Below are 15558 nucleotides of genomic sequence, written 5' to 3'. Positions count from 1 at the left end.
AAATCTTACATACAAAATAGATGACCACAAATTTAATTGTATACTAAATGAGCCTTAAAAATTGTATTAAAAAGCAACAATAAAAAACAACTAAATAAAACACTGGAGAATGCTACAATGTACACAAAAATAATAAAATGGAATAAAGTTAAACATTTTAAGAAATTTACAACATTAAGAAAATTAAATTGCAGTTTAAAAAAACATAATTTTGATAAATTATAAAAATTTATTATGATTTCCTACTTATGAATATTTAGCATAAATTACTTTGAGTATAATTTATAATTTGATCATTATATTATTATATAATTTGATCATTATATTATTATAATTTGAGCATAAATTACTTTGAAGCCTTTCAGTTAACATTATTTAAAAAAAATTTCTTCTTAGAAAATCACATACTACTTAATTAAAAAAAAAAAAAAAAAAAAAAAAAAAATCATTGGATTCATGTGGATTTGGGGTTCATGTGGATTTGGAGTGAATAACGACGACACTGCTTGATGAAGTATCGAAACACACTTTATTTACCAATATTAATCAGGACAGCTCCAAAACACTTTTACAGTCGTCGAAGATCTACTATACAGCTCCCGACTCTGCTCGGTCGTTCTCGGAACTCCACGTACTCTCGAGACTCTCCACGCTACACCTCGCGATGCACTCGACGACACAGAGAGCACATCTCCCGACTGTTCGGTTCAGTCGTTCCCAGAGCTCAACACGCTCTCTCGACGATGCACTAATCGCGATACACTACGAGAGTCTTTCGATGGACTCGACGACCCACTCGGCACTCGCTGCCCGGCTGTCAACTCCATCGACTCCGCAGGGATTGACTCGCTAGACGAGATACCAACTCGATACTAACTATCTCGCACTCCATGTGAGACACACACACTCGCCCTCTCGACGGGGCACACTCTCTGACTGCGGACCAGCAGGGTTTATGTAGCTTTCGGCTTGTGTTCGAGAACATTCTGGGCTAAACCGGTAAGAAGGTTAACCTCCAATTATTTTAGTTAATTAGCTTCATTTTCTCTCTTCTTTTCTTTTGTGGTCTTGAGGGGGTCGACCCTTTATAATCATATGGTCCAGTGGGACTAGGAGGATTGGGTCTTCCCTGTATTATGACTATTATGACCGGTAAGAAGGTTCTCCATCCGTCCATGGTATATCGCCAATTTTATCACCAAATATCGCCAAATGAGCGATTTCTCGCCAAATGTGGCAACCCTGCCCTCCTTTGCCACTTTATTGCAACCCTAAAACTGCTTTGCGGGGAAGCCATCTTACAGCGCCTGTACATTTCGTAACAATATTATGAAAAATATTCGAAATTACATCTGATATGCGGATCTTTGAAGAAGACAAAATTTGAAGCAAATGGTAGGCTGAAGATTTCCTATCTATGGCGCATTACATAGAAAGCTCACAATATTGAACATCTAAGGCACGAGTGAAATAGTGTGAGACAAACTGACTCGAAAAAAATATATTTATGCATCACATATGCCTGCGCAATGACATTTCTTGGACAACGTTTTTCAAATGCCATAAGTTTATATAATGTTACGAATTTTGCCTTTAGATAGGTATTTAAGTATTATTATAAGTAAAATTGTTGTATTTTTCTGTGTAATGTAGCGTGAGACAATTTTAAGAGAAAGGTATGCCGGAAAAGTAATAATACAGGGGCAAGTGTATTTAACATTGAGTAAATATGTATCTCGCTAATTCGGCGAGAAATCGACAAGCTGACAATTTTTGGCGACTTATTTTATCATTATAATCGGAGAAAAATCACCAAAAGTTGCCAAATTTGGCGACATTTTGGTCCGGTTTCTGTATCACTGTAATATGTATCGAAAGTGAATGAATGTAATTGACCGCTATGTTAGCAATAACCGCAAGCCCCTCCTCTTATTGTTTTTCAGTAATCTCGAGAAGCGGAAAGTACTAGAAATATCTCGCGGCCAATTGAAAACTATTTAAGGCCGAAGAGAGAGCATCTGCTGTCAGTTGTTTAGTTAGCTGCTGTTGTTAATGTTGCGAGTTGCGAGACCGGATCAGCTTTCTCTTTAGATGTACTTTGCATTGCGTTGTGTTTAACGTTCTTAATAGTTTGAAGTGTAAATACTGATTATACTATGTGATACTGTGAACATTCTAGAGACATTAGTTTAATTGCAAAGCAAGGAAAGATGAAAAATGAGCAAACGCCTTCGCCGGGAATCGAAGCACGGACCCCTGGCCCAGTGTGCAGACCACCACACCACGAAGGCACGCTTAGAAGTTGGGAGAAATACCTCATATACTTCCCCTTTTAATGGGCGACTGGGATTTTCAGGGACCCTATCGCCAAATCCTGGGTGGGGAGAAATCATCATCCACCACCCTTTTAGTTTGGGCACCACTGTAGAGATATTAGGTTTGTAGAGTCATTAGGTTAATTGGAAGGGAAAAAGATGAAAAATATGCAACCGCCTTCGCCGGGAATCGAACCACGGACCTCTGGAATACGGGCCCGGTGTGCTACCGTTACACCACGAAGGCACGCTAGGGAAGTGGGAGAAATATCTTATAGGTTAATTGGAAAGCAAGGACAGATGAAAAATGAGCAAACGCCTTCGCCGGGAATCGAACCACGGACCTCTGGAATACCGGCCCAGTGTTCAGACCACCATACCCCGAAGGCACGCTAAGAAGGTGGGAGAAATACCTTATAACATATTGTACGAAAGTTTCTGTGGAAAATTACAGAGTTCTAAAATATTTCTTTTGATAAAAATAAATGTTTTAGCCTAGTATCGGCCTTGTGCATTAAATCTGTTAATAATCCGTGAAGCAACAATATATATTTTCTCACTTGAAAAGTTGAGTTTATTAATTTAATTATTTTGTGTCACATTTTATGGTTTTAAGAGTGAAATATTAAGTCAATGTCCTTTAGATCTTACTGGATTGACAAGGCGAGTAATGGCTCCAGTCTGAATTAAGAAGATAAAAATAACATTTTTGTTAACTTTTTAAATTTAACAGAACTGCTTACGAAATTTGTGCTTACGAAAACACTTGTGCTTACGAGGGAAAAAAAAAAAAAAAGAATCCGCCACTTGAGGGTATTTAGAAATACACGAGGGGAAATTCCTCTTCAAGTAATATAGTCGAAGACTATATAAAATGGTCTACCTATGCTGACTCAAATATTTTAAAGGCGCATTTTAACGTCGGCTATCGAAAATGGCTAAAGCCAGAGAATAATCTCTCAGAGCTGGCGATAGGATGTCAACTGAAGCTAAGGCTGCTGAAAAATCTAAACATTAAACATTCAAAACCCTCGACATAAGTACTCAAATAACTAATTTATATTCTGATGAGAACTACGGATAGAAAAAGTTATGTATAATAAAATAGTTTAAATCATAATAACTGCTTAATTAACGTAAAATTCATTATAGCATTACATATGTACATTTTGAGAGTGCTTTTTTTATTACACTTATATTGTTCTTGTTGTAGTTTTTTACTTCCGATTAAGTCGATATATCGATAGAATTTTAAAAATAGAACAATTTAAATTTGCATAATTAGTACTAGTTTTTCCCCCCTTCATAACCTGCGAATTTTTTTTATTACTTTCTGGAAATGGTTTCTTTTTTTTCTTCCGTGTGAAAAATGAGCATGTTGTTGGTTAAATACAACAAATTTTAAATTCCACTAAGGTTTCAACTTTAATTATTCTTTAGAATGCACCACTTAAACTTGTTACAACCACGGGTGATGCATTCTTTAATGACGCATCATTTGTATCTTTAGTGAGGCTATGAAGTCTCATCTTGTTCGGTAGCATTAAATGTGCGAAGCTTCTAAGATCTTACGTGATTTATCACCATGTTTTGCAAAGTATTATAGAGACTGAGAAAGGGTGTAAAGAATACTTTTATTTAGCTCAGATAAAAGTTAAAAGAATAGCCAACTTATAGAATACACTTAAATCAAATTTATAATCATTAATCATTTATAATTTATAATTATAAATAAATCATTTCTGACTTAAGTCAAAGGTAATGAATTTGGCTAAACTAGGTATAAATAAGTTACCCAACGGCTACACAGATAGAGAAATGCACAAGTTGGCTGTTGAAATGCGCAAGTCAGGGTGACAATCCTAATGGCGAAAATAACGCAGGGCTGCAGTATAATACTCTCCAGAAATTCCAATTAGCAACACAGCTTTCAGCAGCCTGAACACGCTTTAATTTTACCATCTAAAACCTTTCTTCAAAGACCATCTCCTTTCTACCTCATTTTAATACACATGAGCTAGAAATTTACATTCTGGCAGGAAAATGGGAAACGAGAAGAACAACATAAAATAACTGATAAGTGAAACTCTGAATCCTGATATTGCATTCTTTAGTGATGCAATCTTTAGTGATAAATTTTTAGTAATGCATTCTTTAGTGATACATTCTTTACTGATGCACGGAAGGATGCAATCTTTAGTGATACATTCCTTAGTGATGCATTCTTTAGTGATGCATTCTTTAGTGATACATTCTTTAGTGATACATTCTTTAGTGATGCATTCTTTAGTGATACATTCTTTAGTGATGCATTCTTTAGTGATACATTCTTTAGTGATACATTCTTTACTGATGCAATCTTTAGTGATACATTTTTTAGAGATACATTTTTTCTTCTTTAGTGATGCAATCTTTAGTGATACATTTTTTAGAGATGCATTCTTTAGTGATGCATTCTTTAGTGATGCATTCTTTAGTGATACATTCTTTACTGATGCACGGAAGGATGCAATCTTTAGTGATACATTCCTTAGTGATGCATTCTTTAGTGATGCATTCTTTAGTGATACATTCTTTAGTGATGCATTCTTTAGTGATACATTCTTTAGTGATGCATTCTGTAGTGATACATTCTTTAGTGATACATTCTTTACTGATTCACGGAAGGATGCAATCTTTAGTGATACATTCTTTAGTGATGCATTTAGTGATGCATTCTTTAGTGATACATTCTTTACTGATGCACGGAAGGATGCAATCTTTAGTGATACATTCTTTACTTATATACGGAAGGATGCATTCTTTTAATGATGCATGCAAGTGATGCATTCTAAAGAATGCTTAACGGGGGGAACTTTAAAAGGATATGCGATATGCGACGGAGGGCGTGGGCACCATGCCTCTACCATTGAGGTTAATTGGTATAGCGCCACGTCCACCTATATCTAGAGATACATTTTGTAATTCATATTACAACTGCATTGACATTATTTGCTTAATGTATTACTACACTTGACGATACATGCTTAACGTTTAAAACACTATTACGTTTAGAACACTGTTACTGCAATACACACATACATTTTACAACTGCTTATATACATTATGTTACACATTACAACTTGTTTAAAAGCACTATCATTAATTTCTAATGCGCTGTTGCTTTTACATCTACTCGTTTGCTTTACATTTATAACACTTTCACGTTTAGAATTCTATTATTGCAATACACATTTACTTTTACGTCTGCTATCTGCTTATGTACATTATGTTTAATTCACTGCTTCTTTTAATCACTACATTAATTATTACATTTCAGTCTAATTGCTTGAGTACACACTTACATTTACTACTGCATACATACATTACATTACACAAGACAACTTAAAAAAAAAAATCATTCATTTTTAGAAACACTCTTGCTTTTACATCTACTTGTTTGTTTTACAGTTGGAAAACTTTTACGTTTAAGACACTATTATTGCAATACACGCTTACATTTACGTCTGATTATGTACATTACGTCTAATACACTGCTTCCGATAATCACTACATTAATTATTGCGTTTCAATCTATTTGCATAATTACACACATTTCCAGCTGCTTATATACATTACATTACACATTAAAATATTTAAAAACACTATCCTTAATTAAAAAAAAAAAAAGACGCACTTGCTTTACATTTATGACATTTTTACGTTTAGAACACTATTATTGCAATATACACTTACAATTACATCTGCTTATGTACGTATGCTTATTACGTCTAATACACTGCTTCAGGTAATCACTGATCATTGCGTGTCAATCTGTTTGCATATGTACACACTGACATTTACAACTGCTTATATACATGAACTTTAAGAGGAATGATATTATGATTTGTGGTGAGAAGAAGGATGGTCTAAGGTTCAGAATGACTGCCATAAATTAGTGCAAAAGATAATGCATCGGCGGATAAGAAATTAAGCAATTCTTTCTTTCCCAATATGCGCGATATCTGTGAGTCGTGAGTTTGTAATGCGAGCTGTGTTGTTTGCGCACACTTGAGTAACTGGAATGCGATCTCAGCTCTTTGATGACCATCAAGAGTTTAATAAGTACATGCACGATGTCTCCTTCTGTAATATTTGCTTATAAAACTTCTAATTTTATAAAAGGAACTTTATTTAATTTCAGAATATGTGAAGTATTTGTAGATTTAAGGAAGTTTGTTCAGGAAAGAGGTTTGGTTAGGAAACGAGATGCTTAATATATGTTAAATTTTACGCGAATGCATAGTTTTTGTGTAATAAATCCATGAAGAATCAATGATTTACTCTCGAGAAATAATCATTAGCGACAGCCCATTTTCTCCGCCTTAGTTAAATGATTTCCTTGAACGATTCAGGAAAAACCATAAATGACAGAGGAAGACACATGTACTTCAAATTATCCCTGTAAAAAGTTGTCAGAAAATAAGATCAATCTTTCTTTGCAGAAATACGAGTCTTTCAGCAGGAGGAATTTCATAAAGGTAAAGTAATTTCAATTATTAAGATTATTTTATATTATTATTATTTTGGTAAACATGAAAATAATCGATTTCTCAATATTTAAAATTTCTTAGAGACTATTTTACTTTTCGAAATTTCTTATTGTTAAAAATATTTTTTTAGTTAGGGAATATTTCTTCTTCTCTGCAATTTCATGTTTTTAAAAATTTATGTTTACGAAATTATTCTTTTAATTAGATGCAAAACAAATAGCAGATGTGCGCAAATAAAAATGTATACAGCAAATAGAAATGTAAGCAGATACAAATAAGCAAATAAAAATGCGGTTAAGCAAATAAAAATGTATACAATTACTTGAATTAATTCCTTAAATTTCTGATGAAATAAAATGCGCATATATTTATAAACTTTTTAAGTTACATTGTTTAACCAGATGCACTGTAATGTAAAAATGATAACAAATGCTTTTGACTATTATACTATTCTTCAACATTTGCAATAAAAATAAAGTCGTCAGGCTACTAACTATATGAATTTTAAAACCAGATTTCCCAAACAGAAATTTAAAGGAACTAAATATAACCGTTTTTTATATGGTTTTCTAAGTTATTATTTCCATTGTTTTTTGAAATTCTGTCTTCGTCGAGTTCGTGTCTCGGAGCACGAAATTGATGAGAAACTTTAATGATAAGAACTTTTAATTAACGATGACAGAATTTTGTATCAATGTACAGATGTGTTAATAAAATATTCGTTGTATATTTTTAACCCTTAAAAAGATAACAACTATTGAAATTTTGCATAAAAATTAGCTTTCTCTTATCAGGATTTTTTAATCGATTCTTGTTTCTTCTATAAACGAAAGCATGTCGATTGAAAAATTAATAACTTAGGCAATAAATTAATAAAATATCTAAAATGTTTCAGATTTTAACGTTTACCCAGAGGGGCTTGTTAAGGTTTTTTTACGTTCTCGCTAAGTTCGCAGTCTACCAACCAGCCCGCTGCTACACTCATTTTTTACTAATAGATATTTTGCAGCATAGCAGTATGCGTTTAGAATTTCCGATGCGGTGTTTAGTGTTAGCATAAAAATCACTTTTCTGCTTTTTTTTTTTTTTTTTGTCTTTTCTCAGTTTTTATTATTAAAGTTTGTGTTTATTTTGTTTTTAAATATCACATTCTTGTAGCTTACGCAATATAAAATTCAATTCAAGAGAAAAAATGACAAAATATTTAAATCAGCATATCTTTAGAATTTCCGATGGAGTCTCGCGCCCTGGAAATAAAAATACTTTTTTTCCCAGTTCAGTGTTGCCACTGCTCGCTTTGAAATCGTTAAGTTTGTTAATCAAAAATTTATTAAATTCTTATAAAATATGAAATATAAAATTCAAAATTCGGGCTTCCAGGGGTCCATAAGAGTCATTAGGATTTTTGAAGCAAGAAGACGTAGAAAATTTGAAATGTCCTCGCCGGGACTCGAACCTGGACCTCTGGAATACGGCCAAGTTTGTTAACCGTTACGAAAACAAGGCATGGTGAAAGGAGAGGGAAAAATACCTTATATACTCCCAAATTAAAGGGCGACTGGAGATTCGAGGCTTTGCACGAAATCTGAGAGACTCAGACAAGTGCGTATGGGGGGGGGAAGGAGACTCAGAGCACTTTATTTTCAAGTGCTAGTTCACAAAAGAGCTATACCAAAGAAAGGACACAAATTACGCCTGAGTACATTAAATGCTTACTGAAGATCTCTCAATTACAACATAAGATTTCCTTAATTATGAAGAAACTTTTCTCACATAAACGAGAAGACATATGTGATGACGCTATCATGTCTGTATAAATACCATATACTCTACAACTTACAAAAATAATGCAAGATTTCAGAAATGTTGCACATGCCTGAAACAGGCTAAATATGGTAGGAAGTGTTTTAACAAAATAATTACATTAAGAATATGTCAGTGTACTATGAGATAAAAAAAACAATCTTGCAATAGTTAAATCATTAAAAATTAAAAAAAAAAGTCGTTTAATATAATTTGAGGTAAGTAGATATATTAACGTACATGTAAATGTTATATGATGTACTAATGTATGACGTAATTATGATATATTAATTTACAGAAACAATGTAAGATTTGAGACATGTTGCAATTGTCTGTAACTTGATAAAAATGAAAAGAAATATATAAAATAGATAATTGCTTTTGGAATACGACTAGGAGAGGCACTTAGTATTCTGCAATAATGAGTTCCTTAAAAATGATAAGTGAGACAAGTAAAGCCGCCCAACCGGTATAATGGTTAGCGAAGCTGATGCCGTGTCGAAGGTCCCGGATTCGAATACCAGTGAAGGCATGAATGTTTGTAAATGTATAGTGTCTGTGCGGTATAGGGTCACTCTAAATATGCGGCGAGCCAAAAGTCCTTGCGAGAGGTTGATGGTAGGGGAAGAAGGGTGGAAAACCTCCCGGAGCCCTCCTCTCGGGATGCTCTCCGTCAAAATTGGGGGCGGAATCGCACCTTCGCCTGTGAGGTGCTCAAAGCTGTTGCCAGCGACAGGCACAAACTTGAGTTCCTTGCCACGAGGAATTTCGTGGGCTTGGCCTGACTATAGATCAGACAAGTGAGCGTTAGCAACAACAATAATAACGTTTTTGTTCCAGGCTATATTCAGACTTTGTTTCTTAGTCGTGTTGTAAGGGCATTAGGATATTTTTGGAAGCAGGAGAAATGAAAAATGAGCAATCGCCTTCGCCGGGAATCGAACCACGGACCTCTGGAATACCGGCCCAGCGTGCAGAACCACTACACCACGAAGGCACGCTAGGAAAGTGGGAGAATACCTTATAATGTTTTAAGAAAGTTTAAATGTCATTTTTTTCCAGACGTATCTTAATATAATATTCAGAACCTTTGTAATATACACTCATTGCCAGTTTGACCGCCAAACGATAATTTTCGGATCGTAATGAAACTTAGCATGAAAGTACGTGACAGACAGACTTGCAGATGATTAGAAATGCGCATTGAGTAACGGCAACAGACCCCGCTGAATCTTCTTCTCCGTGGCACATAAAAGAGGTATTTTGCTCGGATTTAATTTGTTCCAGAGGGATGCTTTTTCACTGAAAATGTCCTTACTTGGCCATCGAAGGCAATATGATCAGCTAACAGTATGAGAGAATTCGGTTTGTCAAAGTTTGAGAGAGGAAGAACCATTGGGATGATGAAAACCGGGTATATAAGCTCGGCGAATAGTCCGTTAACAAGGTCATTCTGACTTTAGTATAAGGAGATGATGGGGTCGCTGGACTATAGAAAGAATGCATACACAGTGGCCAGGATGAGGACGGTTACATGAGAAAACATCGTGAACAAAAACGTCGCGGAGAAAACAACGTAAGGCAAACGCGCCATTGTTCAAAACATCATGGGAGTAAACAAAGCAAGAAGAAAACATCGCAACGCTAAAGCATCGTAGTGTAAGATATCGTCATGGAAAATATATTGGTAAATAATGAAACGCCTACAAATCATTGCTTTATGATTACATTGCAAAAATGCGTTTTTCAGGCTTTAAAAGTTGTAAATGTATATTTACATAAGATTTGTGAGCTCAAGAAGGAATGAGGATTTTGTTTTTGTATTTTTGAACTAAATAATAAATTTTTGTTGAAACATTCTGTCTGTCTGTACCACCTGGCTGAATGACAGTCAGTATGGCGGTACCCAGTACGTGCGCTGCAAATGATACCCATTCTTCTCCGCGTTCGTTTGGAGTGGTGTCACGCTCGATGGGATTGGACTGAGACCGATTAGAACCAGGTCGTCTTTAGCGGCGAATCCAGATTCACTTTGGACAGTGATGACAACAGTGTACATCTGGAAAAGCTTCGGCATGAACGGCTGAATCCCTGCCTTCGTTTTATAATGGGACACCGCTCCCACAACTAGAGTGATGGTATGGAGTGCCATGCGACACGTGATCACCTCTAATATTGGTTCATGCTGCCATGACAGCCCAGCGGGGCGTCCGTGACATCTTTCAGTCTCATGTGTTGTCACTCATGCCAGAGCTTCCAAAAAGCATTTTTCAACACTGGACTGCTCGGCTTTACACAGCAAGGGTGTCACAGGAATGTCTTTACCCCATTACACCTCTCCCTGGTCTGTCCAGTTTCCAGATTTGTCATTGATCAAACCTGTCTCAAATCACTTGAGATGGCAAGTTGGACAGCCTACGAATTAGGTCGAACTAGAAGTGCTGTTACAGCAGCTGTGGGAGAAGTGATGTTAGTCACCATACGGAACCTGCAGATTTCAATGAACGTCCATATCGTATCGCATATTCACGCTAGAGCTGGCCTAAGAGGGTATTAGCATTTCCATTCACTTGCAAATGTTTAAAAAAATATCCTTTTGCTTTTGTAATCACTTGCATCCCCGTTACATCCACTTACATAAAATTATGTTCGATTTTGACAATTTTTCTGGGTGTTCAGTTGTTTTTTGGCAAGATTTAAAATAGAGAATATCTGATACCATTAAAACTACGCATTAATTGTGATGTATGTGGGTATAACCAAAGTTTTCTGTTAAAAATGTTCTTAATAAAGTTAGAAAATAAAACAGGAAAGCAGTACCTTTAGTGAGGATTGTAATCACCTCAAAAATATACGATTTTCTGCTAACGTTTTGGTAGTCTTTCAAAGCCTTCGGCCCAGAAACTTGGTAACCCCCGAGAGTCCAAAAATAGATCACTCGGACTCCCTGTGTAGAGTTCGGACTCCCTGTGCAGAGTTTTAAGACCACACCAGCAAGATGTAACTGCCGGTGTGAAATAAGGTAGGAGTCTGAAGGGGCGATGTCGAGCTTTATGGTGGGAGTGGCAAAACATCCCATTCGGGTCCGTACAGAGTCCAGCCGGCGAATGCAGACACATGTGGTCTTGCAAAGCAGCGTCAATAAGGACTAGCATCTCTTTGTACACCTCTGTCGAGGGGTTTTACTGTCTTCCAGATACTTTTCGTGGATAATACCACGGCAATTTCACCAGATACAAAGCATGATCTTCTTGTTAGTCAAATTCTGCTTTACGACGCTGCCGATGGGCACGGCCGATCAAGCCTCTTTTCGACATGTGCTGAAGTAAATCGACTTTTCATCACAAGTGACGATCCCGTCCAGAATTTTGTTCTTGCATTGATATTCGAGCAGATTAGTGCATGCCCGAACATGTCTCTCCTTATCTGCTTGAGTCAGCTCATGCGGCACCCAGCGATTGAACTAAGCCTTGTAGTTAAAGGCTGCACAATTGATTCTAAGTTGTCTCAGAGCTTCTCACCGGCGCAACAATTAAATGTCCACAGCAATGACGCGGAACCGTAGACAATTACAATCTTATCAGAGCTGACGAGACCTAGTAATGTATCTCGAGAGGAAGAAACAGGCTCTGTCTTACAATCCGAAATCCTCGACTTAAATGCTGTTTAACTAACTCGCTTACATTTCTGGTGAGGAAACAGAAATGAGAAGTTATAATAAATGTATAAGTCATGATGATATGATATGAGGGATGCAGCCCAATCCTCCTGGCACACTTTACGTTGTGGGTTGCGCCAGAGCAAGCTAGAAACAACACCTTCAACAAACATACATAAAGAACGTAACTAAAAACAACGATTCAAATTAAAATCCCCGCTGCAAGCTTATCACGATTAATCCTCTCCATCATTTTCCTTGCAATTTTTTTCAGTCTTTTAAAATCATTTAAAATATCATATATATTAAAAACATCCTTTTCTTAAACTCGTTCCTGATATCAGTAAAATATTTACATGTTTGCTCATAATGCTTCGCAGAGCCCGGTTCTTTATCAGATATCGCAGATGTCAGACTCTTGTAATTTAAACTTTTTAAAATAGAAAGGCAAACGCCATGACCTGTAATGATTTGGTTAACGTCAATGTCTGACTAACATAAACTTTTTAAGTTTAGCAAATGTCGATTAATCTTCGGATTGTGGTAACTTGGCGATTTTTTGGCGAAAATTTGGCGACCAACCCTGCTACAGCAACTTGCTAGTTTTTTTTTTTTTTTTTTCCCAACAATCTGCTAGCCGAATTACACTTATGCTAGAACTTTTATGGAACAAAAGTGCTTAATCATGACGAAGATTAGGTGCGAAATTGCGAGAAAGTGCAGAATGGCCCCCTACTTGCCACGTTTTTAAGAATTGCACATACACGGTATCCATGTACACGTCGACCTATTTTCACTTAAAAAAAGCATCTCAAAATTGCACAAAAATGGCATTGCGCACACTCTTGACTTTCCATGTACACTGCTAAAGTCCTAGCTATTAACTTTTATCGCCTTACCAAAATGTCGCCAAACTACCATATTCCAAAGATTAGCCCAAATTTCATATAACCTTTATTTCGATCAAACCTTTTCCACTCTTCCCTCTATTTATCATAAATGTAATTTTTCATAATAGTCACAGCTTTATGTGTAAGTCATATGAAGGTTTAACTCATAATAGATGGTTAATTAAAAAAAACAACGCTAGAAATTGTCTCATAGGCGTATAGGAAAAGTCGAAGCGGAATATTCACGGTCGTCTGAGAAAAAGATATGCAATTAGTTTAAGAGGAAAATGGAAACCTGATAATTGTTTTCAACGAAGTACATCCCCTGTTTTTTAATAAAAAGAATCTACAAGTCTGTAAGAAATATTTGGATCTGTTAATGAATTTTTTCTTCCTTTAAAAACAAGTTATTGATGTGCTTTAAATGAGTGAAGATGTTCTAAGGTTTAAATGTCGCTCACGAAGATGAAAGATTTTTATATCAAACAAATTATTACATTTGACATGCGAAACATTTTTATCCGTAATTCCATTTGCTGGTTGGATTTGAGGCATGATTGTGATTAGCTTACGAGCAACTTACTGAATAATATTTTTAACTTAAATTTACAGTGGATGGACAAAAATATGGAAACACCTTGTGAAATGCATGTTTGTAAAGAAAGATTGATTTTAATGAAATATGTAGGTGGCGCTGGCATTTTTGACTACTGACGCCACCTTTACAACTTCGTAAATGTGCTAAACAGTTCAGTTGTTGTCGGAGTACTGTTATGTGAGGTTGTCATTGCATTATGTCAGAGTTAACAGACATCGAACGTGGGCAAATTGTTGGAGCACGTATGGTAGGTGCTTCCGTAAGCAAGGTAGCCGAGGTGTTTAGTGTTTCGAGAGGTACTGTATCGAAGATTTATTCCGCATATTTGAAAAGCGGAAAAACATCATCTGCTAAATCACAGCGCGGACGAAAGTGTGTCCCGAGTGATCGTGACAGACGATCATTAAGGGCAATTGTGACGAAAAATAAGAATACCACAGCTGCAAAAGTTACTGCTGAAATGAATGTTGTGTTACCGAACCCTGTGAGTACCAAAACAATTAGAAGGGAGCTTCATAAACAGAGAATTGCTGGCCGTGCTGCAGTTGAGAAGCCACTCATCAGTGATGCTAATGCCCGTAACAGGAAAAGGTGGTGTTTAAGTCATAAACCCTGGACTATAGAGCAGTGGAAGCGAGTAATATGGTCTGACGAGTCTTCTTTCACATTTTTTCCCACTTCTGGCCGAGTTTACGTCTGGAAAACGCCATCTCAAGCCTATAATACAGACTGCTTGTTGCCAAGAGTGAAACATGGCGGGGATTCTGCTATGGTTTGGGCAGCCATATCGTGGTTCTCTGCTAGTCCCATGATAACTGTGTCAGGGCACATGACTGCCAAGACTTATGTGAACATTTTGGCCGATCAAGTTCATCCCATGGTACAAACTTTGTTCCCCGATGGTGATGGTTTCTTCCAAGACGACAAAGCCCCTGTTCACACAGCTCACATTGTCCAGGACTGGTTTTCTGAGCACGAGGATGAGTTGTCCCATCTCCCCTGGCCACCACAGTCACCAGACCTGAATATTATCGAACCTTTGTGGTCTACATTGGAACGGAAAGTGCGTTCTCGTTATCCACCGCCAACATCGTTATCTGAACTTGCCACCGTTTTGCAGGAAGAATGGTAAAATATTCCCTTGGCAAACATACAGGAACTGTATTTATCCATTCCGAGAAGACTGCAAGCTGTTTTGGATGCCAACGGGTTTCCTACACCATATTAAGCAAAGAAACATGTTTTTTTAAAGGTGTTTCCATATTTTTGTCCAACCCCTGTATTTATAACTGCTGTCTGTAATATCTACAAATGAGCTCGCTATAACAGCGATAATTGCAGAAAACTATAAATTTACTAAAAATTAGATCAGTAATAATATTTATTAATCACCCTTTGCAAAGAATAAAGAAATTAAAGAATTTAAACTTTAAATAACTGTTAAAAACATCTCCGTTGCAACATTCCGTAACACTGGTTTCGTTGTTGTTCTAAACGAAACGAACTGCTTATGAAATGGGTGATGAGGTCATGGTAGAATAGACAAGTTAAACAAAATTGTAGGTAAACTCTTTGTTTTATTTGAAAGAGTCGCTGGTATTTAATGCATAGAATTACTCATGGAAGTATGAGAATGTTAGAGAACAACTAAAACAAACAAAAGATTTTACACACACACATTTATTTTATTTTTAGCCCAAAGAGACGATTTGCCCAGAAGGGCTATTAACTTCGTTTTGGCATTTTGCATCGTCCGCTATAA

The 15558-nt window shown here is 36.3% G+C and overlaps 1 protein-coding gene across 3 annotated transcripts in view; it reads left to right on the top strand.

The window, feature by feature from the left end:
- LOC118186805 (very long chain fatty acid elongase 7-like) overlaps nucleotides 1-15558 on the top strand; it is a 121139-nt gene that overhangs the window by 37154 nt on the left and 68427 nt on the right. Inside the window, exon 3 of one of the 3 annotated variants that reach the window (XM_085824350.1) lies at nucleotides 6800-6835. The exons of the other annotated variants lie outside the window; for them this stretch is intronic. The gene's annotated coding sequence lies outside the window, so the exon portion shown is untranslated. The remainder of the gene's footprint in view (nucleotides 1-6799; nucleotides 6836-15558) is intronic. 3 annotated transcript variants of the gene reach the window in all.

Source organism: Stegodyphus dumicola, chromosome 9 (genome assembly GCF_044657685.1).
Source record: "Stegodyphus dumicola isolate Sdum_Otavi_A_Nest chromosome 9, ASM4465768v1".
Lineage (NCBI taxonomy): Eukaryota > Metazoa > Arthropoda > Arachnida > Araneae > Eresidae > Stegodyphus > Stegodyphus dumicola.
Note: the sequence above shows the minus strand (reverse complement) of the source record. Positions and strands in the feature narration are given on the sequence as shown.